At 41.4% G+C, this 27,498-nt stretch overlaps 1 protein-coding gene across 1 annotated transcript in view; it reads right to left on the bottom strand.

The window, feature by feature from the left end:
* The window catches only part of LOC117414081 (cytochrome P450 2K1-like), a 40,631-nt gene that overhangs the window by 5,673 nt on the left and 7,460 nt on the right, over positions 1 to 27,498 (bottom strand). The window lies entirely within an intron of this gene.

Below are 27,498 nucleotides of genomic sequence, written 5' to 3' on the forward strand. Positions count from 1 at the left end.
CTCGCTCTCACCTCTCTGCTCCACGCTCTCACCTCTCTGCTTCTCGCTCTCACCTCTCTCTGCTCCAAGCTCTCACTTCTCTCTGCTCCACACTCACCTCCACGCTCTCACCTCTCTGCTCCACGCTCTCACCTCTCTCTGCTCCACGCTCTCACCTCTCTGCTTCTCGCTCTCACCTCTCTCTGCTCCAAGCTCTCACTTCTCTCTGCTCCACACTCTCACCTCCACGCTATCACCTCTCTCTGCTTCACGCTCTCACCTCTCTTTGCTCCACACTCACTTCTCTCTGCTCCACGCTCTCACTTCTCTGCTCCACGCTCTCAATTCTCTCTGCTCCACGCTCTCATTTCTCTCTGCTCCACGCTCTCACTTCTCTCTGCTCCACGCTCTCACCTCCACGCTCTCACTTCTCTCTGCTCCATGCTCTCACTTCTCTCTCTGCTCCACGCTCTCACCTCTCTCTGCTCCACACTCTCAACTCCACGTTCTCACCTCCGTCTTCTCCACACACTCACTTCTCTCTGATCCACACTCACCTCCACGCTCTCATCTCTCACCTCCACGCTATCACTCCTCTCTGCTCCACACTCTCACTTCTCTGCTCCATTCACTTCTCTCTCCTCCACACTATCACCACTCTCTGCTCCACGATCTCACTTCTCTCTGCTCCACGCTCTCACTTCTCTGCTCCAAGCTCTCACTTCTCTCTGCTCCACACTCTCACCTCCACGCTCTCACTTCTCTCTGCTCCACGCTCTCACTTCTCTGCTCCACGCTCTCACTTCTCTGCTCCACGCTCTCACCTCCACGCTCTCACTTCTCTCTGCTCTACGCTCTCAATTCTCTCTGCTCCACGCTCTCACCTCCACGCTCTCACTTCTCTCTGCTCCAAGCTCTCACTTCTCTCTGCTCCACCCTCTCACTTCTCTCTCCTCCACCCTCTCACCTCCACGCTCACTGATCTCTGCTCCATGCCCTCACCTCTCTGCTCCATGCCCTCACTTCTCTCTCCTCCACACTCTCACCTTCACGTTCTCAACTCTCTCTACTCCAAGCTATCACCTTGCTCTGCTCCACGCTCTCACCTCTCTCTGCTCCACGCTCTCACCTCTCTCTGCTCCACTCTCTCACTTCTCTGCTCCACACTCTCACCTCTCTCTGCTCCACCCTCTCACTTCTCTCTCCTCCACACTCTAACCTCCACACTCTCACTTCTCTCTGCTCCACGCTCTCACCTCCACGCCCTCACCTCTCTGCTCCATGCCCTCACTTCTCTCTCCTCCACACTCTCACCTCCTCGTTCTCAACTCTCTCTGCTCCAAGCTCTCACCTCGCTCTGCTCCACACTGACCTCCAGGCTCTCACCTCTCTCTGCTCCACGCTCTCACCTCTCTCTGCTCCACGCTCTCACTTCTCTCTGCTCCACGCTCTCACCTCTCTCTGATCCACACTCTCACCTCCACACTATCACCTGTCTGATCCATGCTCTCACCTCTCTCTAATCCACACTCACCTCCACGCTCTCACCTCTCTGCTTCTCGCTCTCACCTCTCTGCTCCACGCTCTCACCACTCTCTGCTCCACGCTCTCACCTCTCTGCTTCTCGCTCTCACCTCTCTCTGCTCCAAGCTCTCACTTCTCTGCTCCACACTCTCACCTCCACGCTATCACCTCTCTCTGCTTCACGCTCTCACCTCTCTTTGCTCCACACTCACTTCTCTCTGCTCCACACTCACTTCTCTCTGCTCCACACTCTCACCTCCACTCTCGCACTGCTCTCTGCTCCACGCTCTCACTTCTCTCTGCTCCACACTCTCACTTCTCTCTGCTCCACACTCTCACCTCCACGCTATCACCTCTCTCTGCTTCACGCTCTCACCTCTCTCTGCTCCACACTCACTTCTCTCTCCTCCACACTATCACCACTCTCTGCTCCACGCTCTCACTTCTCTCTGCTCCACGCTCTCACTTCTCTCTGCTCCACACTCTCACCTCCACGCTCTCACTTCTCTCTGCTCCACGCTCTCACTTCTCTCTGCTCCACGCTCTCACTTCTCTCTGCTCCAAGCTCTCACTTCTCTCTGCTCCAAGCTCTCACTTCTCTCTGCTCCACACTCTCACCTCCACGCTCTCACTTCTCTCTGCTCCAAGCTCTCACTTCTCTCTGCTCCACCCTCTCACTTCTCTCTCCTCCACACGCTCACCTCCACGCTCACTGATCTCTACTCCATGCCCACACCTCTCTGCTCCATGCCCTCACTTCTCTCTCCTCCACGTTCTCAACTCTCTCTGCTCCAAGCTCTCACCACTCACTACTCCAAGCTCTCACCTTGCTCTGCTCCACGCTCTCACCTCTCTCTGCTCCACGCTCTCTCTGCTCCACTCTCTCACTTCTCTGCTCCACACTCTCACCTCTCTCTGCTCCACCCTCTCACTTCTCTCTCCTCCACACTCTAACCTCCACACTCTCACCTCCTCGTTCTCAACTCTCTCTGCTCCAAGCTCTCACCTCGCTCTGCTCCACACTCACCTCCACGCTCTCACTTCTCTGCTCCACGCTCTCACCTCTCTCTGCTCCACGCTCTCACTTCTCTGCTCCACACTCTCACCTCTCTCTGATCCACACTCTCACCTCCACGCTATCACCTGTCTGATCCATGCTCTCACCTCTCTCTAATCCACACTCACCTCCACGCTCTCACCTCTCTGCTTCTCGCTCTCACCTCTCTCTGCTCCACGCTCTCACCTCTCTGCTTCTCGCTCTCACCTCTCTCTGCTCCAAGCTCTCACTTCTCTCTGCTCCACACTCTCACCTCCACGCTATCACCTCTCTCTGCTTCACGCTCTCACCTCTCTTTACTCCACACTCACTTCTCTCTGCTCCACACTCTCACCTCCACTCTCTCACTGCTCTCTGCTCCACGCTCTCACCTCTCTCTGCTCCACGCTCTCACCTCTCTGCTTCTCGCTCTCACCTCTCTGCTCCAAGCTCTCACTTCTCTCTGCTCCAAGCTCTCACCTCCACGCTATCACCTCTCTCTGCTTCACGCTCTCACCTCTCTTTGCTCCACACTCACTTCTCTCTGCTCCACACTCTCACCTCCACTCTCTCACTGCTCTCTGCTCCACGCTCTCACCTCTCTCTGCTCCACGCTCTCACCTCTCTGCTTCTCGCTCTCACCTCTCTGCTCCAAGGTCTCACTTCTCTCTGCTCCACGCTCTCACCTCCACGCTATCACCTCTCTCTGCTTCACGCTCTCACCTCTCTTTGCTCCACACTCACTTCTCTCTGCTCCACACTCTCACCTCCACTCTCTCACTGATCTCTGCTCCACGCTATCACTTCTCTCTGCTCCACACTCTCACCTCAACGCTCTCAACTCTCTCTGCTCCACGCTCTCACTTCTCTCTGCTCCACACTCTCACCTCCACGCTATCACCTCTCTCTGCTTCACGCTCTCACCTCTCTCTGCTCCACACTCACTTCTCTCTCCTCCACACTATCACCACTCTCTGCTCCACGCTCTCACTTCTCTGCTCCACACTCTCACCTCCACGCTCTCACTTCTCTCTGCTCCAAGCTCTCACTTCTCTCTGCTCCACCCTCTCACTTCTCTCTCCTCCACACTCTCACCTCCACGCTCACTGATCTCTGCTCCATGCCCTCACCTCTCTGCTCCATGCCCTCACTTCTCTCTCCTCCACACTCACCTCCTCGTTCTCAACTCTCTCTGCTCCAAGCTCTCACCTCGCTCTGCTCCACTCACCTCCACGCTCTCACCTCTCTGCTCCACGCTCTCACCTCTCTGCTCCACGCTCTCACCTCTCTCTGCTCCACGCTCTCACTTCTCTCTGCTCCACGCTCTCACCACCACGCTCTCACTTCTCTCTGCTCCAAGCTCTCACATCTCTCTGCTCCAAGCTCTCACATCTCTCTGCTCCACGCTCTCACCTCTCTCTGCTCCACACTCTCACCTCTCTCTGCTCCACGCTCTCACCTCTCTCTGCTCCACGCTCTCACTTCTCTCTGCTCCACGCTCTCACTTCTCTCTGCTCCACGCTCTCACTTCTCTCTGCTCCACGCTCTCACTTCTCTCTGCTCCACGCTCTCACTTCTCTCTGCTCCACGCTCTCACTTCTCTCTGCTCCACGCTCTCACTTCTCTCTGCTCCACGCTCTCACCTCTCTCTGCTCAACCCTCTCACTTCTCTCTCCTACACACTCTCACCTCCATGCTCACTGATCTCTGCTCCATGCCCTCACCTCTCTGCTCCATGCCCTCACTTCTCTCTCCTCCACGCTCTCACTTCTCTCTGCTCCACACTCACTTCTCTCTGCTCCACACTCACTTCTCTCTGTGCTCCACTCTCACTTCTCTCTGCTCCAAGCTCTCACTTCTCTCTGCTCCACGCACTCTGCTGTACACCCTCACACCCCTCGTACATGCGCTCCACAAACAAACCTCTATTGTTCCTTTTTATACCTTGTGGTCAGGGGCTTGATTGATTCAATCAATCAATCATCCAATCACCACCTGGCCACATTCCACACTTTTCCATTCACTTTCAATCAAACAATCAATCATTCATTCAATCTAGCAATTAAACCATGTGGCTGTGCAAATGGTGGCCATCTTGGTTACAGGCTGTCCCTTCACCAAGATGGCCGCCAGCCACCAAGCTCTCACTCAGACACACTATGCAAGGTCATCCGGGTCAAAAACACGTTATTTAGTACACGTGCTAATTTGACTTTAGTACGTGTTGTAATTCTAATTATTGCACGTGCTAATTTGGCCAATCAGATCACTGAAAATGAAATGAGAACCAATGAATGTATCCAATTAAAAGTCACCTTACATCTGCCATTCCCACCCAATATATGGTGGTATATGGACTTGGCATTGGGTAAAGTCTAGTAAAAGATGGACAGACCAGGAACCTCCGAGACGAGCATCAACTGGCGGGTTCAGAGCCTTAAAAATCGCTTTAATTCAGTGGTAACCCCACTGGAACTAACATGTAATTTTAAACAAGTGTTGAAAGATCTGACATTGAATCTAATATTAGCAATACAAGTACCGTTAGCAGTTTAGTTTTGTTATATTAATAAATCAATTGAATAACTTGCTCGCCCCCCTACTCCCCAGGAATTTAAAAACCAGACGCCAATGAGATATGGTAACTTTTTGCTTACAGAATGAACTCCTGAGAATTTTATAAACAATTAATAAGACATGCAGGGTCAATTACAGCAAACTAAGCAGTGTACTAACTGGGGATGATCCCGTGGTTAGTACGGAGGATGGTACTAAACCTGTACGCAAGTTGATAACAATTGCAATTAACTAAGCAGCTCAATATAGTCCCCAGCTGCATATTAAAATGTTCTTATTTGCATTGAACCCAAAGTAACTGCTGTTGCCTATAAAGCAGTGGCTTTCCACTTGTGGTACTTGTACAAGTACTGGGTCGTGACAGGCTTGCATCTGGTACTATCCGGCAGGTTTTTATTACCATGTGATTCCTCAACCACAATGCTCCCGCAATCACACCATCGTAATGTATCGATCTGCTTGTACCACTAAATCACAGAGAAATTAGTAATTATGTTGCAGGGCTCCAGGCTGCGATAAATGGTTGGAAATGCGACAGTTTTTTCGGGGTTAAACATAAAACATTATGGTATATTAAGGAGATATATTAACACCAGCAGACTACGGGAACCACAGTTTCTTGCAACCGTTGTGATGGTGACCAAACGTGTGTGCTGTTGTGTAAAAATGTAGCTTAACATTAACAGTTACATTTAAGAAATGTAGAACAAGAACAGCTAAAAACAAACAAAAAACACACACTTGAGGTTTGTGTGTTGCACACGTGCCACTAACAAAATGCCCTAATAAATGTCTGTAATGTAGCAAAAAGCTCAACAATTAAACAGAAAAGGAAGTGAAAAGGTTAACGTAATGTAGCGATCTGTGTGTTTGTGTTTACCTCCCTGTATTCCTGCGTTTCTAATGTTTACCCTCTGTATTCCTGCCGCCGCCGCTGTATTTACCTCTATCTCTGTAAAATTCAGCCTGCTTGCTTGCGTTTGTGTCTCATCTGTGTGTGTTCCCATTGGTCTGAAGTGTGCAACCGAGGACCAATGGGATGTGTGTAAGCTCTGCGCCCTGATTTACATATGGGGCGGAGCTAAGTGTATAAAATGGCCGGCATTTGAAAGTGTGCAAATAAAGATCTGAAAAGAAACCAAGCACCTTCCTCTGTTTTCTGCCTCTTGCAAAACGTTACAGTACCAAGCTGAAAACAGTAATGCAGCAGGAGTTTTGTACTAAAGTAGAGTCAGCTGTTGCAGGGAAAACACAATTTATTTCTCAAACTGACCATTTTAAGAAACATGAAAGCAGAACACAAAGAAATACTGTAATTAGGAAGTGTACTGCTGAGAAAAAAAATGAAGGGAATTCAAAATTAAATGTACTGCAGCTATTGCAGTAAAAAAAAAAAGAAATGACTAAATTTAACTCTCAGATTGTGCTAATGAAAATATCTAAAATATATGACAATGTGCTTGCTGTGGTATATTTAATGTCATAAATATAGCAGAACAAACTCAATGCAATTTAAACTTGTTTTTACTGAAAAATAAACTAACATGTAATCATAAGAGCGGTCTGTGTTATATGCTGTCACATCAGGACTTAACTAACACTGAGCATGGGAGCTGCAGCATGCTGTCAGATCAGGACTCCACTAACACTGAGCATGGGAGCTGCAGCATGCTGTCAGATCAGGACTACACTAACACTGAGCATGGGAGCTGCAGCATGCTGTCAGATCAGGACTCCACTAACACTGAGCATGGGAGCTGCAGCATGTTATTCCCATATTACAACTGGACACAATTAAAGGTATCATCACCAATTCCAGACACAACACTTGCAAAATATATAGAATATAAACATGCTGAGTTCACTGCAGTCATTAAGGCAACAAACAAGTGAGTGTAGACACAACAAGTCTGTTTGTAATGGGGTAGGTCTCGGTTTTACAACAGCTGTTTAAGATTGCACCTGGTCCACCTGGTGTTCCCTTTTGGAAACACTGGTACTTGAAAAATTATATTAAATGATTAGAAATCTTCTGGGGGGAAAAAACTTTGCAGCAAAACCAGTTTAATCCTTATTCAACTTAACATTGGCTTATTTTATATATACCAAGCATCAAAATAAACTTATCACCATTATAACACATTTATTTTTGAAAAAATATATATAAATGATGGACATTGACAAAATGTTTTTGGTTTCTTTTTAATCACTCGATCATTCATCCTTGACCATGACATGCTTCAGTGACTATGACTGAAGCATATGCACTTAATCACCTAATTAGTGAGACAGTTGATTGGACACTGGATATGGAGTGATTTCAGCTGTGGAATTGCAAACTTGAATAAAAACAATAAAGAAAATCACAGAAAAAAAAACAATATGCCACGTCTGTCAAGAGAGCAGCGGCTTTGTGCAATTGGCATGTTGGAGGCTGGACTAGGTCAGCATACTGTGGCTCACCATCTTGGGAGCCAGCAATTTCAAACCTGTTGAGACGATATAACCAGAAACAGTCTGTCAATGACAGGCCACGAACTGGGAGACCAAGAGTCACAACACCTGCCCAAGATCGACAGATCCCTTTGCAGCATCTTCGTGATGTAAATTGTTAATAGTAGTAATATAACAACAGCTTACGTCAAAAGTCTGATTTATGATCCTTTTGAACTTTTGACCTTATGTGTGTGAAAATATGAATATATAATGAGGGGGCGTGGATTTATGGGTTTATGAATATATAATGAATGGTGTGGATTTTATATAAGAGCGGGTGTGGGATATACAGTATATATATATATATATATATATATATATATATATATATATATATATATATATATATATATATATATATATATATATATTATTTACGGTTGTTACAAGACAGATATGCTTATTGAATATAGGCATATATATGCCTATAAACTTATTGCACGTCTTTTATAAGATATGTACAAAAATCAGTGTTTAATATGTTATTTATGTAATCAGGGGATAGTGGGTACCCAAGTTTTATAAATGCTTGTTAACTTATGCTTGGTGCAGACAACATTAAAGTCTTAGTATTTTTTACATAAGACACTAAAAGCAAAAAGAAAAACCAAAAAAAGAAAACAAATTATTCGCCATTTAAAAGCATTTAAACATTACACACACAGAAATCATAGTAAGAGGGGCTGTGATTTTACATTTTATATGTTTGGTGTATACATATTTTTACCAGGCACCGTTAAAAGCAAAATATATTTTCACATATAAAAACCAATAGTTGAAACAGGAGAAAGTAGCGTATCACAAAAGCAAAAGAAAAATGCAGAAAACAACTTATTTGGTATTTAAAAATGCGTTTAAACAAGTATTACACACAAATCACAGTACAACTCGAGCGTTAGTCGTTTTAAATGTGTATCGCCAAAACAAAATAAAATAGATATTAAATTAAATATCTGTAAAAGAACAAAAACAAAACAAAATCTACCAGAGTACAAGTTCTGAAAAAGCTCTCTCTTACCGTCTTCAAAAGAAAACTCCCCGGACAAAACGCATAAGCCCTGCCTGAATTCTCTCTCTCTCTCTCTCTCATGCTTCTTCTCTCTTCAAACTTTAGCTGAGGAATGACTGCAAAAGATCGTTTTGTGACTTAAATAGGGGGCGGTTCCTTAGGCCCCAAACATGCGCGCAAAACACACCCACCCTACACTCCCACATACACAGACACACTCCCACACACACAGACACACCCACCCTACACTCCCACACACAGACACACTCCCACATACACAGACACACTCCCACACACAGACACACTCCCACACACACAGACACACTCCCACAGACACACCCACCCTTCACTCCCAAATACACAGACACACTCCCACACACAGACACATACACAGAACCCCTGCGGAGAAATGCTTTTTGAAATGTGTGAATCTTGGAGCCATGTAGTCTAGGTACGCTCTGAATGTTACATGTATTATCTCAACTTGCATATACAGACACCTTCAAAAAGATTAGAAAGAAATGTTTTAAGAACAAATAAAATAAAATTAAAATTATTATATTGCAAATAAAAATAAGAGAAAAATATTGTAAGTGTTTTTATCCTCAACAGATTTGAATAGACTCCTACACAACCAAACTATTCTGATGGTTTTTGCAAATCATTAATACGTATTTACTGTTTAGATTTTTTAAAACTATATGAGCATCGTACATCGTCATGTTTTTAATTCGATTAAACTAATGTTTGATGTTGTCAGTAGTTTATAGAATAAAACAAAAATGTTAATTTTACCCAAACACATACCTATAATTAGTAAAACCAGAGAAACTGATAACACTATGTAACACAATTTTTGTTCCTGGGTAGTAAGTGTTATTTCCTAATTGCTTATGTCTCAAAAGTATAGGAAATGGCTATTATTCCCCACAAACTTTGCTTTTGTGACCAGGAGTGATATTTTGAAATTTACCTATTTCCAATGAGAAAACGGGCGAATTTGTGTCTTTTCGTTCACATAAAGTCAGAAAAAAACAACATATGAATCCAAATTAATATGTATTTATACTAAAGTAATACAAAAATGACTACAAAAGATTTAGAAATGAGTAGTTTTTCGAGATTTACGATTATACTGTAAATCACTTTCACGAATCAGCCCCCAAATGTAGTCTCCCATCATGTTTTCGTTATACTGTCCTTCATTGAAAGCTCATCCAGGAGCCTCAAAGCCGTGCTGCTCCATAATGGTAACAAGTACCCATCTCTTCCCCTGGCTCACTCGGTGCACCTCAAAGAGGATTACAACAGCATCAAGACCTTGCTGGACGCCTTGAAGTATGATGAGTACGGCTGGGACCCCTGGAAGGTGCTGATGCCACCACTGCACATCAAATTGGGCCTTATGAAACAATTTGTCAGAGCTCTAGATAAGGAGTCGGCAGCCTTCAAGTACCTTCAAGACTTCTTCCCTAAGCTGTCTGAGGCAAAGGTCAAAGCCGGTGTCTTCGTCGGACCACAGATAAAGAAGATCCTGGAGTGCAATGAATTCCCCAAGAAGCTCACTAGTAAGGAGAAAGTGGCTTGGAACAGCTTTGTCGCAGTGGTTCGGGGCTTCCTGGGCAATCACAAGGCCGAAAACTATGTGGAGCTGGTTGAGACTCTGGTGAAGAACTACGGCACAATGGGCTGTAGGATGTCCCTCAAAGTCCATATCCTTGATGCTCATCTTGATAAATTCAAGGAGAACATTGGAGCGTACTCGGAGGAGCAAGGCCAGCGCTTCCACCAGGATATACTGGACTTTGAACGCCGCTACTGAGGACAGTATAACGAGAACATGATGGGAGACTACATTTGGGGGCTGATTCGTGAAAGTGATTTACAGTATAATCGTAAATCTCAAAAAACTACTCACTTCTAAATCTTTTGTAGTCATTTTTGTATTACTTTAGTATAAATACATCTGACTTTATGTGAACGAAAAGACACAAATTCGCCCGTTTTCTCATTGGAAATAGGTAAATTTCAAAATATCACTGTCCTGGTCACAAAAGCAAAGTTTGTGGGGAATAATAGCCATTTTCTATACTTTTGAGACATAAGCAATTAGGAAATAACACTTACTACCCAGGAACCAAAAAAAAAAAAAAAATTGTTACACGGTGTAATTTTGCAGTGGTCTCTTAATTTTTTCCAGAGCTGTACATATATATATATATATATATATTATATATATATATATATATATAGCATGTAACAGAATGATCCAAATATCCTCAGAATGTTACTGTTCTTTAAAAATCCAATCTAAATCTAGCATTGTGATTTTTTATTTTATTTTTTATTTTTATTTTTATTTTTTTACCTTAACATCTAAAAGTGTAAAAATATTTTCTTCAAAATGTAAGCTTATAAATCTGCGGGATAACTTTGGGGTTTAAAAGTTGTTGTCTTGCCATATATCATCTGTTAAGATGCATAGCTTTCTTAACATGGAGGTAAACAATTCAAAGAATGAATGCTTACAGAATGATTCTTTTTACTTCCAGGGAGGGAGGTGTGACCGTGTTTGGAACAGCCTGTCATTGAGTCTCCTTTATTTACCCTCTTTATTGAGATCCATTTACACCAAATTTAGCAAGCAGTTGGAATTCTTAGAACCACTTGAAAGTTGAATGTTTGGTCTTAAGCACAGCAGCAAAAAACTATTTTTAGACACAGTGCATGGATTAGGGGTAAATTATCAATATACCAAAGGATTTTTAAGGATGACAAATAATACAACCCAAATAAATAAATAAATAAAATAGAAAGAATTATCTGCATGGTGTTTAGATTTGCAGCCTTGCCACACACCATATTGTCTCATTAACATTAGGTTTTGATCAAAACGTACCCTTGTGTTGAAAAAAATAATAATAATAATAAATTGAATAGAAAGAGTGTTGCTATGGACCAGTGGGTTGTGGTGAAATGTAAAACCCAATGAGATGTTTCAGGAGGATGATGGGAGCATGAACCCTAACCACCACAGCTACCTGTGGGTTTAGTTTTACTGCTTCTGCCACCTGCCTGCTTATTTAACTTTAGCAATTGAGAAAACTGTAATCTCTGCATTTAGATTTTGCACCGAAAACATATTCCATCAACAGTTTCACTTCCCAATACAATCTTTCTATTAACCTGAAATATAAACAATTTAACACATTCAACCAGACCTCTAAATAGGTCAAGGGAAAATATCTCCTCTCAGCTGGGCCCCCTGTCTTTTTCCCTACAAGTAATAGTTCTAATATGGTTTGTCTTACAATAATTATTAGTAAAAGCATATGGTGAGTAAAGCAATTAAACATTTTCATTTAGGGACAGCCTGTGAGATGTTTTTACTATCGATCATAACACTTTATTGTTGTATGTCTTTCTATTGTCATGTGACCAAAAAACATGTTAAATGTATAAAAGGCAGGTTAGACAAATAGACAATCTATTGCCATTTAGACATTATATACCTATCTATGTATTATTAAAGCAGTTTAAAAAAGGGATGTGTTAATGAAGACGCTGTGGTACTAACTTGCCCGATGACCTTACCACGATAACATTTTTTAAGACGAGACATGTTCAGGTGCTAGACATGTACTAGCCTAGTAGGCTACTTGTAGTTAACAACTCTATATAATCAACAGTTTAAATATTGTCTTTCAGAAATTATCCTTTGTAATGAATTTATTATCTTTTTATACTGAAGCTATTCAACAATCAGTTTGTATTCCTTAATTTAGTTGCATATTATTACTCTCATTGCATACTACAATCGATAACTTGATGACCTATGATTAATATTATGATTATTTATTATTATTATTATTATTATTATTATTATTATTATTATTATTATTATTATTTACCGGCTGCCTTTATCCAAGGAGCTGTTTTCATACTAAATAAAAGCAAATACAATTGTATCTCCCAGCTCAACACCCCCAAAACACCCAATCTATTTATTCATTATTGCTTATTATGTGTTTATTTTGCTTCAGTCTCAAATAACTCTTAAGATATTTAAAGAGGTAGACTATAGTATTTGTAATGTTGGATTGATACATTAAGGTTTAGGCTTTTATTTGAATATGAACAGAAAGAAACAATATGAAACAATATGCATAATGTATAAAGACAGCAGATATCTGAACCTGCTTCTGAACAAGATAAATCTATACCTTATTTTTAACAGTAAAACATAAGAAAATAGTAAAAGAGAAACCTCCTGTAGTTCTATACTGTACATGTTTGATATGCATCAAATAAAAATAACCATGGCCCCAACGTTACATAAGATTCTTTAGTACCGACTGGTGTCAAAAAAAACTTTTCTTTCATAATAATACATCACAAAGTACCATTTGTAACACTTTGGGAAGTTTAAACAGACAGTAGACTACAATATACTATCATTATTCAAATATACACATAACTCTTCTCCTTGTTTCCCTCTTTATTTTTGTGGCTCTGGCATAGGACCAGTAAGTGGTATATAATCAGAATATGGTACGTGTACCACAACTTGACCTGTGTAACGTCAGAAAATGGGACGCTGTCCTTGCTTTGATTGACTACTGCATAAGTCACTAAGAACAAGCCAAATTATAGTTCAACTCCCAAATCCTAGATGTTTACAATGTAACCCTATTTGTTGCTCATCAGTTAAAGTCACATACATTTGATGAATAGTGAAATATTATATAAAAATTACTTTAAGGGACCAACTCAGTACATCGTACCCCTTTCAGGTGGACATTTGCTTGTTTTCTGAGCTAAAATCATATACACATACCCAGGTCAAGCGCAGTACAAGGTGGACCATTTTTAAACACCTACCCCAAAATAACACCAACCCGGTGTTACAAACCTACCAACATAACAATTTTGGGGGAATATGAAGTTAAACAAATCCATGCATCAATCCATTATTAAAAAATTAAAGTATGTATAACTTAAAGTATGGATATTTTTAACACAAACTTTGGGGCGACCTGTCATATTCTGACATTCACAATACCGGGGAGCATTTAATTATTTTGTATATAAATAAATTCAATTTAATGAGAGCTCAACAATCAAGAGTGTATACAATAATTTAAAGAAATAAGGCATTCTGAGTGTATAGATATCTGTGTTTATCATGTAAATAAGGATGTATTTATTTATGTAATTATTGACACCTAAGGTTCAAACCTGCATATCCACATGCATTAAAAAAATAAAACATAACACCTGGAGCACATTGTAAAAGCATATTGTAATTATGTTCAGTAAAATAACACATTGAAAACATATCTATAAAGGAGGAGTTTCTAATTTAAGGTACATAATGACTGCACCTATCATCTCACAAATACCAGGGTTTGTTCATGATTCTTAAATACACAAAGTAAAAATAATGCACTTGTGTTTTTTGGGTGTATATAGAGCGTACCAAATATTTTAAAACATGTACCTCAAGAAAATAAATCCATAATAAAGTATTGGAGACTGACCCATTTCTTTGGAAAGACATAGGCGGGTTCACCAGACCACTCCCCCGAAGAAAGGGATGTCCCTCATTTCAGAAAAGATCTTTGGTCAGGAGCTGGGGTCTCTCTCTAAAAAGCTGTTCCGTGCCTTTTTCAGGGAAGCTAAATACATTACAAAAACCGTAGGCCTTATTCTTTAGTGGAATGCTATACTTTACTTATATTTTCTTTAATCTATATTTAACGTGTTTAGAAAATGTTAAACTCTGTTCTGTTTTATTCATGTACACATGTGTTTAATTTTCCTTCATTTGTTTCTTACAGAATCATAACATTTTGTTTTTATTCAGTTATATTCAATTCAATAAGCTTTATTGGCATGACAAGAAAAAACAAGTTTTGCCAAAGCAATTACATATACCTGTTTGCTTGTTTATAGTTAAACTTTGGCTTAGTTATATCTATTTTCTTTACTCTGTATTACATGCAAAAAATATTCTCGCATTTGTTAATGCTCATGCAGTCTATTTTAAAACTTTTCATTTTAGCATTTTTAATTTTATTTGCTTCAGGATAAAAATGTTCTCTCATTTTTAGCTTTTTTTTTAAAAAACAAAAACAAAACAAAAAAACATGATTAAACAGTTTTTGTTTATAGAATTGTTTCCAGGTTTTAATCTTAACGAAAGTAAGCAATCTCCTTAATGATAATGTTTATTTCCGCCAAATAACCCCTTCAGTTGTATTTATTTAATTTAACCCAAAACTCTAATATATCTATTTGGAAGGCTCTGCTTCTCTTAGGCTCTGAAACAGCCCCGCACACATATCTGTCATTTTGGCTCAATGACCTTTGCCCCTTCTGCCTTTCTGGCTAATTTAGACCATATGTATTCTCCAGTTGCCTGTAAAAAGGGGTGGAGACCCTTCTGGTCAAATGCTGTGTTAACTCATAAGAGTGAATCCTCCGTGTCTCCCTTCACTCCTTTGGGTCCCGACAGGATAGCCTTGTCTGATAAAGCCATGCATTCTAAAAACCTCCTTTGATTTCCCTTCACCCATGTGTTGTTCTACCTTGCCTCCATGCTGGGCCTGTGAGCTAGGGCCCTGGGGCATCCCTATGATGGGAATACATGAGGACAAAATAAGTTTTTGTGCAGTAGTTCAAATGAACATTACCGTTAAAATGTAAGGATGTAGTTAATGCATACCCTATAAGGAACCTTTCAAATATTTATTGGAAGTATACGTGACTTTAAGGCAGTGTTGCATTTTTTATTCAACCAAAATACAGTTTATGCACATAGGTTAATATGCAATATAGTGTAAAGGGTTGGTTTAAGAAAACAAAAATGTGAAAGGGCCATATAATCCAACTGGATGGTGAACAAAGTACTCATATAATGGAAAGTGTCTGGAATTTAAACTAAAGAGGGGTTAATGAATACATTTGTAAATGATCATGGGTGTTAATTAAGGTAATGTAAAAAATAAAAAGTTTGCTTTAAAATAAATTATTGTACATATACAATACATTTGGGGCATTAGGACCCTGCAGAGATTATTAGAGTCACGGTTGATAACATTTTCAGAGTTGATAATAAAAATGTCATGTTTCAGGGTAAAAAATATTCTCACTCATTTGTTAATGTTTATGCAATCTGTTTTATAACTTGTTTCATTTTAGAGGTTTATTTGTTTATTTCCCCCAATAAACACAACTTCAGTTTTATTTATTTAATGTACCCAAAACTACTGATAGATAGATAGATAGATAGATAGATAGAGAGATAGAGAGATAGAGAGATAGAGAGATAGAGAGATAGAGAGATAGAGATAGATAAGACGAAATTTAGATAATATAACTTATAAATAAGTCATTACCTCAGGATGAACAAACATTAATCTAACCGATTTTACAAACATAACGCGGCACTAAGCTCATATAGTTACAAAAAAATCTAAACAGTAAAACGTATTAATGATTTGCAAAAACCATCAGAATAGTTTGGTTGTGTAGGAGTCTATTCAAATCTGTTGATGATAAAAACACTTACAATATTCTTCTCTTTTATTTTTATTTGCAATATAATACGTATTTCAATTTTATTTTATTTGTTCTTAAAACATTTCTTTCTAATCTTTTTGAAGGCGTCTGTATATGCAAGTTGAGATAATACATGTAACATTCAGAGCGTACCTAGACTACATGGCTCCAAGATTCACACATTTCAAAAAGCATTTCTCCGCGGGGGTTCTGTGTATGTGTCTGTGTATGTGGGAGTGTGTCTGTGTATGTGGGAGTGTGTCTGTGTATGTGGGAGTGTAGGGTGGGTGTGTTTTGCGCGCATGTTTGGGGCCTAAGGAACCGCCCCCTATTTAAGTCACAAAACGATCTTTTGCAGTCATTCCTCAGCTAAAGTTTAAAGATAGAAGTTTGAAGAGAGAAGAAGCATGAGAGAGAGAGAGAGAGAGAATTCAGGCAGGGCTTATGCGTTTTGTCCGGGGAGTTTTTTTTGAAGACGGTAAGAGAGAGCTTTTTCAGAACTTGTACTCTGATAGATTTTGTTTTGTTTTTGTTCTTTTATAGATATTTAATTTAATATCTATTTTATTTTGTTTTGGCGATACACATACCCTTTCCGGTCCATTGTCGGACTGGGTCCGACATTGCAATTATTCCTCACAGGTCCTTTGTTGGACTGGGTCCGACATCATTATAGCAACGCAAAAAACGGGTTTCTAGTCGTTTTTTCTCCGGAAAAACCCGAGAAAACCATTCAATTGCCGAGTGGGAGCGACAAGACCCGAGACAAGTTGAAAAAAAAAAAGGCGTATCTCATGAATAGTCATACATGGTATCTGGTATCAGATAACGGGGCGGGTCGTAAGTAAACAAGTTGGCTGACTGAATCAGCGCACAGAAAACACGGACATTTGCAGAGCTTTTTTGAGATGTTATAGTAATAAAATAATGACTTGGATCCCATTATTGAGGAGTTTGGTGATAAAACGAGTGATCCGGAGATGATCGATCGGTATGTACGACTATTATTATTATTATTTATTTCTTACATAGGTGAACGCTATAGCAAACGAAAGAGTGGGGCGGGGCTGGAGATGCCTAGTGAGTGCTTTGTTGATATGCAGGGCCATTTAAACCCGTTTGACTGTGGAAAAAAATACTTTTAAAACAGCGCGTCTAAAATTAACTGCGCGTGTGAAAATTAATTAGACCTGACGTGCCTGACGCGCGATTAATAAATGGACCGCAAAGGGTTAAAACGACTAACGCTCAAGTTGTACTGTGATTTGTGTGTAATACTTGTTTAAACGCATTTTAAAATACCAAACAAGTTGTTTCCTGCATTTCTTTTGCTTTTGTGATACGCTACTTTCTCCTGTTTCAACTAATGAAATTTATCATTAAAGTTCGGGAGGAGGGTCAGACACCAATCTCCGCATCACCAAATTGAATCATTCAATTTACACATTAGTTAATTAAATTGTTAGCACTATAAATACCCTCTTCACTTATCTCTCAGTTCCGTTTTGATTTAATCGTACATGCACGCATTATGGTCAGTATTCTGAATTATTCCGTTTCAGCGGAGCCGAGATCCAGTTCAAACAGCCCTCCCCCCGACAACTTCGGTCGACGGTATTACCACTCCAAACTTCTCTTCCCAGATGTCTGCTTCTCCTGTCTGCCATGGCTCCTGCCTGGCCACTCGTTCCTCCACAACTCCTGAAATCAGAGACTGGACGATCTCCCGGCTCCAGCTTTATCTTCGTAGCAACAACATCCCATTCAAATCTACAGCACGTAAGGAGAATTTGTTTACTTTATTTCATCCTTCCCGTCGCAGGCGCTGACGTCAGCACTGATCGTTGCTTTACCCAGTGTTGCCAAGTCTCACGGCAAAACAAGCCCAACCCATGTCAGTATGGGTGTTTTTACAAATTCCAACCCGCGACTCAAGAAGCAAGCCCAATTTCCGCGTATTATAAGCGGACTTGAAACACCTCGCCCGCACCGACTGCATCTCCACGAAGCGCGTCTACTACCGGAAAAATCCGAAAGCAGGACCATCGCACCTGTCAATCAAAGGCTCATTCAGCAGTTCCTGAGCATTCTGGCTCCAACTATAACCTTTCAGGTTACCTCCCCTCACTGCAGGCATCCAGCAGGCCCCTGCAGTGACCTCTTTGGCCACTATGGGCGTCCAGCAGGCCCGCATAGTGTAAGTCGCTTAAGTCGATTGTAAGTCGTCCTGGATAAGGGCGTCTGCTAAGAAATAAATAATAATAATAATAGTGGTCCTTTGTGAAATGCTTTTCTTTCTGCGCTTCAGCAGTTTTGAGCATTTGTATCCAGAGATTGTTTTGCCAGATTTGTAATAACTTCATTGAAGGAACCTGTGCTATTCTGCCTGTCACTTCCTTCATTTCCGCTCACCGTAACTCCATCACACCCAGCATCAACAGTCCCTCACAAAGATTGCTCCCTGCAATATGCAAATCGACCACGCCATATTCTTAATCAAAATTGCTGGGGAAAACGCATGAATGGCTAAAGCCAATATATCAAACACATTTAAAATCATGCCCATTGAGTCCTCAGAGGATTGTATTTTTTATATTTCCACTTTTCTGTCCGGTCCCCCTCCTACTAAACGCAATCTTCTGTCCCTCCTAGGCCATTTAAACTACATGGGAGCATGGGAGGATTTGCAAACAAGAGGAGGCCATTCAGCCCATCTTGCTCGTTTGGTTGTTAGTAGCTTATTGATCTCAGAGTATCATCAAGAAGCTTCTTGAAGGATCCCAGGGTGTCAGCTTCAACATTACTAAGTTGGTTCCAGACCCTCACAATTCTCTGTGTAAAAAGTGCCTCCTATTTTCTGTTCTGAATGCCCCTTTGTCTAATTTCCATTTGTGACCCCTGGTCCTGGTTCAAAAAGTCTCCTGGGTTGACTTTGTCAATACCTTTTAGGATTTTGAATGCTTGAATCAGATCACCGCGTAGTCTTTGTTCAAGTCTGAATAGCTTCTTTTCTTTTGGCCTGTCTGCATACGACATGCCTTTTAAATCTGGGAATTCTGGTCGCTCTTCTTTGCACTCTTTTTAGAGCAGCAATATCCTTTTTTTTAACGAGGTGACCAGAACTGAACACAATATTCTAGGTGAGGTCTTACTAATGCATTGTACATTTTTAACATTACTTCCCTTGATTTTAAATTCAAAACTTTTCACAATATATCAGAGCATCTTGTTGGCATTTTTACAGCTTCCCCACATTGTCTAGATGAAGACATATCTGAGTCAACATAAACTCCTAGGTCTTTTTCAAAGATTCCTTCAATTTCAGTATCTTCCATATGATATTTATAATGCACATTTTTCTTGCCTGTGTGCAGTACTTTACACTTCTCTATTAAATGTCATTTGCCATGTACTTGCCCAGTTCTGAATGCTGTCTATTATTATTATTATTATTATTATTATTATTTATTTCTTAGCAGACGCCCTTATCCAGGGCGACTTACAATTGTTACAAGATAGCACATTATTGTTTTACATACAATTACCCATTTATACAGCTGGGTTTTTACTGGAGCAATCTAGGTAAAGTACCTTGCTCAAGGGTACAGCAGCAGTGTCCCCTACCTGGGATTGAACCCACGACCCTCCGGTCAAGAGTCCAGAGCCCTAACCACTACTCCACACTGCTTGAATGACCTTTGCTGTTGCAACAGTGTTTGCCACTCCACCTATTTTTGTGTTGTGTGCAAATTTAACAAGTTTGCTTACTATGCCAGAATCTAAATCATTATGTAGATTAGGAATAGCAGAGGACCTAATACTGATCCCTGTGTTACACCACTGGTTACCTTGCTCCATTTTGATGTCTCCTCTAATCAGTAATTACAGTTGGGAGCGGCTGCTCCCGCGTTCCCCATCCCCTCATCACTGCAGGCATCCAGCAGGCCCCTGCAGTGACCTCGCTGGCCACTATGGGTGTCCAGCAGGCCCCCATAGTGCTCCCTTCACCTCGAACTATAACCTTTCTGGTTACCTCCCCTCACTACAGGCGTCCAGAAGGCACCTGCAGTGACCTTTCCGGCCACTATGGGCGTCCAGCAGGCCCCCATAGTGCTCCCTTCTCTGTCAAACGGTTTTCTACCAGCAGCGAGCTTCAACAGGGCCCCACAGCCCCCTTCTATTCCTTACCTCCGTGGTCTTTCAAATGTAACCTTTTAGGTTACCCTCCCCTCACTGCAGGCATTCAGCAGGTCCCTGCAGTGACCTCCCTGGCCGCCATGGGTGTCCAGCACGACCCCATAGTGGTCTCTTCTCTGTGAGATTATTTTCTTCTTTCAGCTTATCGGCAGTTTATTCAGACACTCTCAAAACCGTTCCCATTTCTTTGAATATGTCAGGGCCGCAATACTGCATACTCTGGAGGCCTTCTGTTTTCTACATGTTAACTACTCCCTAATCCACGTGCATGCATTTCCTCGAATCCCTACTGCGTTCAGTTTGAGAAATTAATCTTTTATGTAGGACTTTGTCAAAAGCTTTCTGGAAACTTAAATAAACCATGTCATATGCTTTGCAATTTGTACGCAATGAGGATAAATCCTCGAGGCAGAGCTTTTATCTCCTACCTTCTCTCTATTAGATCCTTTCTGTCGATTCCCTCAATGATGTCATACTCATGGTTTGGTTCCATTTTTTCGCAAGGAACTCCGCCTGTGGGAGCTCCTACTAAAAGAAAGGAATGGCAGTACTTTTACGACAACTGTCTCCTGCTGCACAAAGACATTCAACCGTTCAAAGATGCAGCTCCCTCTCTTGGCTTTGGAGGATACTACAAGGGAAAATTGGTTTTCTGCTCCATGGCCCAATGAATTCAGCATTATTCCTATAACCGATCACTCCTCGTCATTGCGCAAAATGTGTCCATTTGCTGTAGCCGCACTCCTTTTGGGCGTCTTCCTGGGCTCAAAATCCATTCTTCTCCACTCACATAATTCACCTACAGTCTAAATCTTTAACAAGATCGTTCATTCTCCCACCATCTAATGAGAATATTCAGAAGGATTACCTGTTTATCTGTTACTCATCAGTTCATTTTCAGAGCTCAACACATTCTCGGCCAGAGCATTAGCTCCCGAAGACGACCTCCTGTCAACTCAGATTCCTCCCTTTTCAGACCTGACATTCATGTGAGCCACCTGCTGCATTCCCTGATTCTGCAGGCTCAAGAAACAACTCTTCTCAGCATCACTCCCCGCTCACTGCAAATGTACTGGTCATCCTGGAATTGCTTTACAATTTCACTTTGCATTCAACATTCCTTTCCATCATTTTCAGTGCCTGTAGCGTCATCCTATGTTAAGTAAAACTGAACAATCGTCACCCAACATTTGTTGTTCTTTCACCTTTTCACCTGATTTATTTCCAGGTCCGGATTCGCAGCTGAGCAGTTTTCCGGTCATTCCTTCAGAATCGTAGCAGCTTCTTCCCACGGAGTTCCAGACTCTCTTATCAAACGGTTAGGTTGTTGATCCTCCAGTACTTACCAAGTTTACATTATAACAAATATTACGGAGCCTAAAAATGCTTTTACAGAAATGTGTTCTTAAGTGTTAGTAGCCTGCCTGGAGGAAGGGCAATCGAATCATCCATGGATTCCCAGAGGTTTATTTCCCAAAAATGGGTTTTGTTTTCCTCTCCTGCGTGCTGATGATCATTTGTTTAAGGTTGGCTAAACCTTCAAGTGGGCTATATTCAATTCTAATTGTGGCATTGAGACCGGCTTGTTCTTTTTGGGGGTCTCAGCCTCGTCCAGTCGGCCAGGCAGCGCACCCTCAAACCAAGTTAGGTTTGATGCCAAATGAATGTGTATATACAGCATACTTTTCTGTAAAATCGCATACTCCACATTCTCTACAATAAATATTCGTACTAAAACATTTTGTGATTGGTGTTTGTCCCAAACTACTGAATTGGTTTTAGTATGTGAAAATATCTTTTGCTTTTAACGGTGCCTGGTAAAAATATGTATACACCAAACATATAAAATGTAAAATCACAGCCCCTCTTACTATGATTTCTGTGTGTAATGTTTAAATGCTTTTAAATGTCGAATAATTTGTTTTCTTTTTTTGGTTTCTCTTTTTGCTTTTAATACACTATTTTAAACTTTCTCCTTTTTCATTAAGTGTCTTATGTAAAAAACTGCATGGGACACAGTAAACACAGATCTCTGCGTTGCATTGGAAAGATTAAGTGGAACAGTTGAAAAGAAGCTGGATAAATTTAGGGACATCATCTACGCATATGGAAGTGAGAGGTTTGGAGTTGAAAAAAGGAAGGAAAAAGTACAAACTATTCCTGGAAAGTCTAGACGGCAGCAGGAGATTGAACGCTTAGTTAGAGAAAGGAGACAGCTGAGGAACCAATGGAGAAGAGCAGAACAAAGTCAGAAGGAGGGACTCAATCTCTTACAAAGGGTCATAAAAGATAAGCTTGCAACATTGCGCAGAGCTGAGCGCCTACGGAAACGCTACAAAAAGAAGGAGTGTGCGAGAGCTAACTTTTATGAAGACCCATTCAAATTTGTAAAGTTATTCACCAGTGAGAAGAATGGCAAACTAAAAGCATCTAAGGTTGAGCTGGAGAGATATTTGGAGGAAACACATACAGATTCAAAAAGGCAGGAGCCTATGTCAATTCCGTCAGACATCCCACCTATCAATCCACCAGAATACCAAATGGAGGACTGTGCACCTAAGTGGAAAGAAATAGAGCAAGCTGTGAAAAAAGCAAGGGCTTCATCATCTCCAGGGCCTAATGGAGTTCCGTACAGAGTGTACAAGAGTGCTTCAGGAGTTCTACGAATTCTGTGGAAATTGATGAAAGTGGCATGGGAAAAACAGGTTGTACCAAGAGCATGGCACCGAGCAGGTGGAGTCTTTATACCTAAAGAAAAAGATTCTACAAGCATCAGTCAGTTTCGTCCCATTTCCCTATTAAACGTAGAAGGCAAGATTTTCTTCAGCATTATTGCTCAGAGATTGTCAGCTTACCTATTAAAGAACTGCTTCATTGACACTTCAATACAAAAAGCGGGCATTCCAGGTTTCCCAGGTTGCTTAGAACACATCAATGTGATCTGGCAACAAATTCAATCAGCTAAAAAGGAGAGGAAGGAGCTCCATGTGACATTCCTGGATTTGGCTAATGCATATGGTTCAGTGCCACATGAACTACTTTGGGCAGCATTTGATTTTTTCAGTGTACCGATGACAATAACAAAATTTAGTGAAAGCCTATTTTGGAGATTTGCAATTCAGTTTTTCAACTTCAGAATTCAGCACTACATGGCAATGCCTAGAGGTTGGAATAATGGCAGGATGCACCATTTCTCCACTGGCTTTTACCATGGCAATGGAAGTAATCATTAGGGCATCAAAATGGGTAGTAGGAGGAGAGCGCTTGGCTTCTGGAATGCGACTACCACCAATTCGAGCATACATGGATGACATGACAACCATGACTACAACAGTAGCCTGCACTAATCAATTATTGAGCAAATTAACCAATAACATTGAATGGGCATGAATGCAATTCAAACCCACTAAATCAAGGAGCATCTCTATAATTAAAGGCAAAGTAGTAGATAAAACATTCTTCATTAATGGTGAGGCAATGCCAACAGTGTCTGAGAAGCCAGTGAAGAGTCTTGGGAGATGGTACGACGGGGATCTAAAGGACACAGTTCATGTGGGAGAAGTTAGACAACAAGCAGTGGAAGGGTTGAAGAGCATAGACAGCTGCGCTCTACCAGGTAAACTAAAACTCTGGTGCTTTCAGTTTGGTCTACTGCCGAGGTTGCTGTGGCCACTGACTGTACGAGGTTTCTTTGACAACAGTAGAGAAGCTGGAAGCTTTAATCAGTTCTTACATCAGGAAATGGTTGGGAGTTCCACGCTGCCTCAGCAGAGTGGGACTTTATGGTAAAGGAATACTGCAGCTACCAGTCTCTGCTCTAACCGAGGAGTTTAAGTGCGCCAAGGTCAGACTGGAAATGACATTAGTAGAGTCACGCGATAAATGCGTAAGGGAGGCAGCACCTGTGTTGAAAACTGGAAGAAAGTGGGCGGCAAAGAAAGCTGTGGAAGATGCAATGGCTGCCCTTCGAATTGGTGATATCATGGGGCAAGTTCAGCATGGAAGAGGGGGTCTTGGTTTCAGTTCAGCTACTCCTACATGGCACAAGGCAGCCCCAGCTCAAAGGAGGAAGCTGGTAGTCAACGAGGTGCAAAAGCAGGAGGAGAGGATGAGGTGTATAAAGGCCATTTCCCAGGCCAAGCAGGGAGAATGGATGAGATGGGAGAGTGTGGAACAACGCAAGATTGGCTGGCAAGACCTATGGTCAATGGAACAGAGCAGGATCAGTTTCCTCATCAGGTCAACATATGATGTTCTCCCATCACCACAGAACCTAAACCTCTGGGTAGGAGAGGATCCCTCATGTCCTTTGTGTTCATCACCTGCAACATTAAGGCACATTTTGACAGGATGTAAGGTGGCTCTTAGCCAAGGACGGTTTACTTGGCGCCATGACCAGGTGCTGCGATGTTTGGCCTTAGCATTGGAAGACAAGCATAACATGACAAATAAGTTGCCACCTGTTCCATCAAAACATTACACACAAAAGACAACATTCCTCGGCCCAGGAGAGCAACCACCAAGAAAAGGTGTTAAAACCAATCCTCGCCCAGGACAACTGGAAGCTGCAAGAGACTGGAAAATGCTGGCAGATGTTGGTCAACGGCTTATTTTTCCACCTGAGCTTGCCACCACTAACCTTCGACCAGATATTGTCTTGTGGTCTGGATCAGCACGCCTTGTTCACCTGGTAGAGTTAACAGTGCCATGGGAGGATGCTGTAGATGAGGCGTATGAGAGGAAGAAACTGCGGTATGCTCAACTAGCCACTGAAGCGGAACAGCGAGGATGGAGAGTTCGGGTTTACCCAGTGGAAGTGGGTTGTCGAGGATTTGTGGCACACTCTACAACCCGGTTTCTCAGAGACGTCGGATTCAGTGGCCAAGAGTTGCGTCGCACAGTGAAGAACTTATCTGAGGCAGCAGAGAGGAGCAGCAACTGGCTGTGGTTGAGACGGAAAGATTCTGGCTGGGGATCTCAAGCACAATAGAAAGAAAGAAACGCTGATGTACAGCTAAGTAAGCTGGGCTGAGTTGAGTGGGGGACGGAGGGGGGTGATGCTGGGACGCCAGAATCACCGTCGAGCCCTCTTGAGGTGTCGTGGGCTAGTCGACGAAACACTGAGGATGGAAGGTGCCCACTTGAAAACCCCAGAGATGTACCCTACTTAGCTCAATCCAGACGGTTGTCATGCTGATGCGCTGGGGAGGCCGCACTGTGGTTGATCCCCGGAGCCAGCATCGCAGCCGTTGTGTGTGCTGATGCGCCAGGGAGGAAAAATAAGCTGATCCCTGGAGCCAGCATTACACTTCAGCCATTAACACCAGACAGAAGGATATCTACATCATCATATGGAAGGAAACGTAAATGGATGGAGACACACATGGATCACATTAGTTTACTGTAAAGCTACGTCTTAGTTGGTGCTTATCTTGGCGAGAGCCGAGTTCAAATCAGCATGAAGTTTTAACATCTACTCTCGTGTAATGGAAATCATTAATGTTTTATAATATTAATGTTGTATGCACTAAGCATAAGTTAACATAAGTATTTAAAAACTTGGGTAAACCACTATCCCCTGATTACATAAAAAACATATTAAACACTGATTTTTGTACATATCTCATAAAAGACGTGCAATAAGTTTATAGGCATATATATGCCTATATTCAATAAGCATATCTGTCTTGTAACAACCATAAATTATATATATATATATATATATATATATATATATATATATATATATATATATATCCCACCCGCTCCTATATAAAATCCACACCATTCATTATATATTCATAAATTCATAGATCCACGCCCCCTCATTATATATTCATATTTTCACACATAAGGTCAAAAAAAGGTCAAAAGGATCATAGAATCAGACTTTTGACATAAGCTGTTGTTATATTACTACTGTTAATCAGCACAATAAAACATCACTGCACCTGCTCTAAAACAGAGTATGTGAATTTTATCCAAATATAAGTGATAAGTTACTTTTGATGCTCAAATATAAGTGCTATGTTTCTTCTGATGCTCTATATATATCTCAAATAATAATTCCAGTACGACTTCCTTATTTCATGATGTTTGTAATTAATTAAACCTTAAACCGTAATTGTAATGGTGACTAACTGTGCTATAATACAATAAAGTGCATTCTTAAAGGTGGTGGTTATGTTGAAAAATACGCCCCTGCTATATACTTCTCACAATTTAAAATGATCGCAAGTTTCAGTTATTCTAACTCTGCGTTGCAACTGTTGCAGTGACCCACTTGAAAAAAGAGGGACATTTGAGTGAAATGTGTTAATTAGGACAACACAATTTTGACAGCATATTACAATTTAAAACAATCGCAGTCGCCACTTACACAACCATTATCAAAAGTAGTTTTTGTAAGCCTAAAGAAATGTGTCACTACGTGTCTTGCAGTTTAGAATGCTTTGAGAGGGGGTGAGGAGGAGATACTCTGCAAACAGAATATACAAACCCAGTGTGTCTTTCCTTGACAAAACAGATGAGGATGTTGAGAAGAGATACATACTTATAAAGGTTACTGCTGCCTTAACCTTTTATGCCATATTTGTGGAATGTGCCAGTCATCCGTGTCCAAATGCATCCGCCAGGTTACGATTGCTTTGGTCAAGACCGCAAATAAATACATTGTTTCCCTTGTACAGAAAGTGAAACAGGGATTTTTGCTACTATGCATCATTCCCAAGTGTGCGAGGCGCTGTTGATTGCACACATATTCACATTCGGGCAAAATTAAGACAAATACTGAAATAGAAAGTGTTTTCATTCAATGGACATGCAGCTAGTGTGTAATGCAAAGTGTCTTACCATTAATGTTGTTGCAAAGTACCCGGGCTTGTGTCATGATTCTTTTATATGGAACCACTGCATGGGGAAAAAAACAGCATCTTGCAATCGTTCTAACATTTGAAAATTGCAGGTAAACTGGGAGGTGGGCAAAAGAACCAGGGAATGCCCACAAAGTTGAGAGAAAGCCCTGGGACTTTGCAAGGCTATTTTTTCAACGCAACTCTGAAATTGAAGCTAGGACTTCTGTCTCAGATTGTTCTTGTGACAACAAAAAGGCACTCAA

This window comes from Acipenser ruthenus, chromosome 25, assembly GCF_902713425.1.
Source record: "Acipenser ruthenus chromosome 25, fAciRut3.2 maternal haplotype, whole genome shotgun sequence".
Lineage (NCBI taxonomy): Eukaryota > Metazoa > Chordata > Actinopteri > Acipenseriformes > Acipenseridae > Acipenser > Acipenser ruthenus.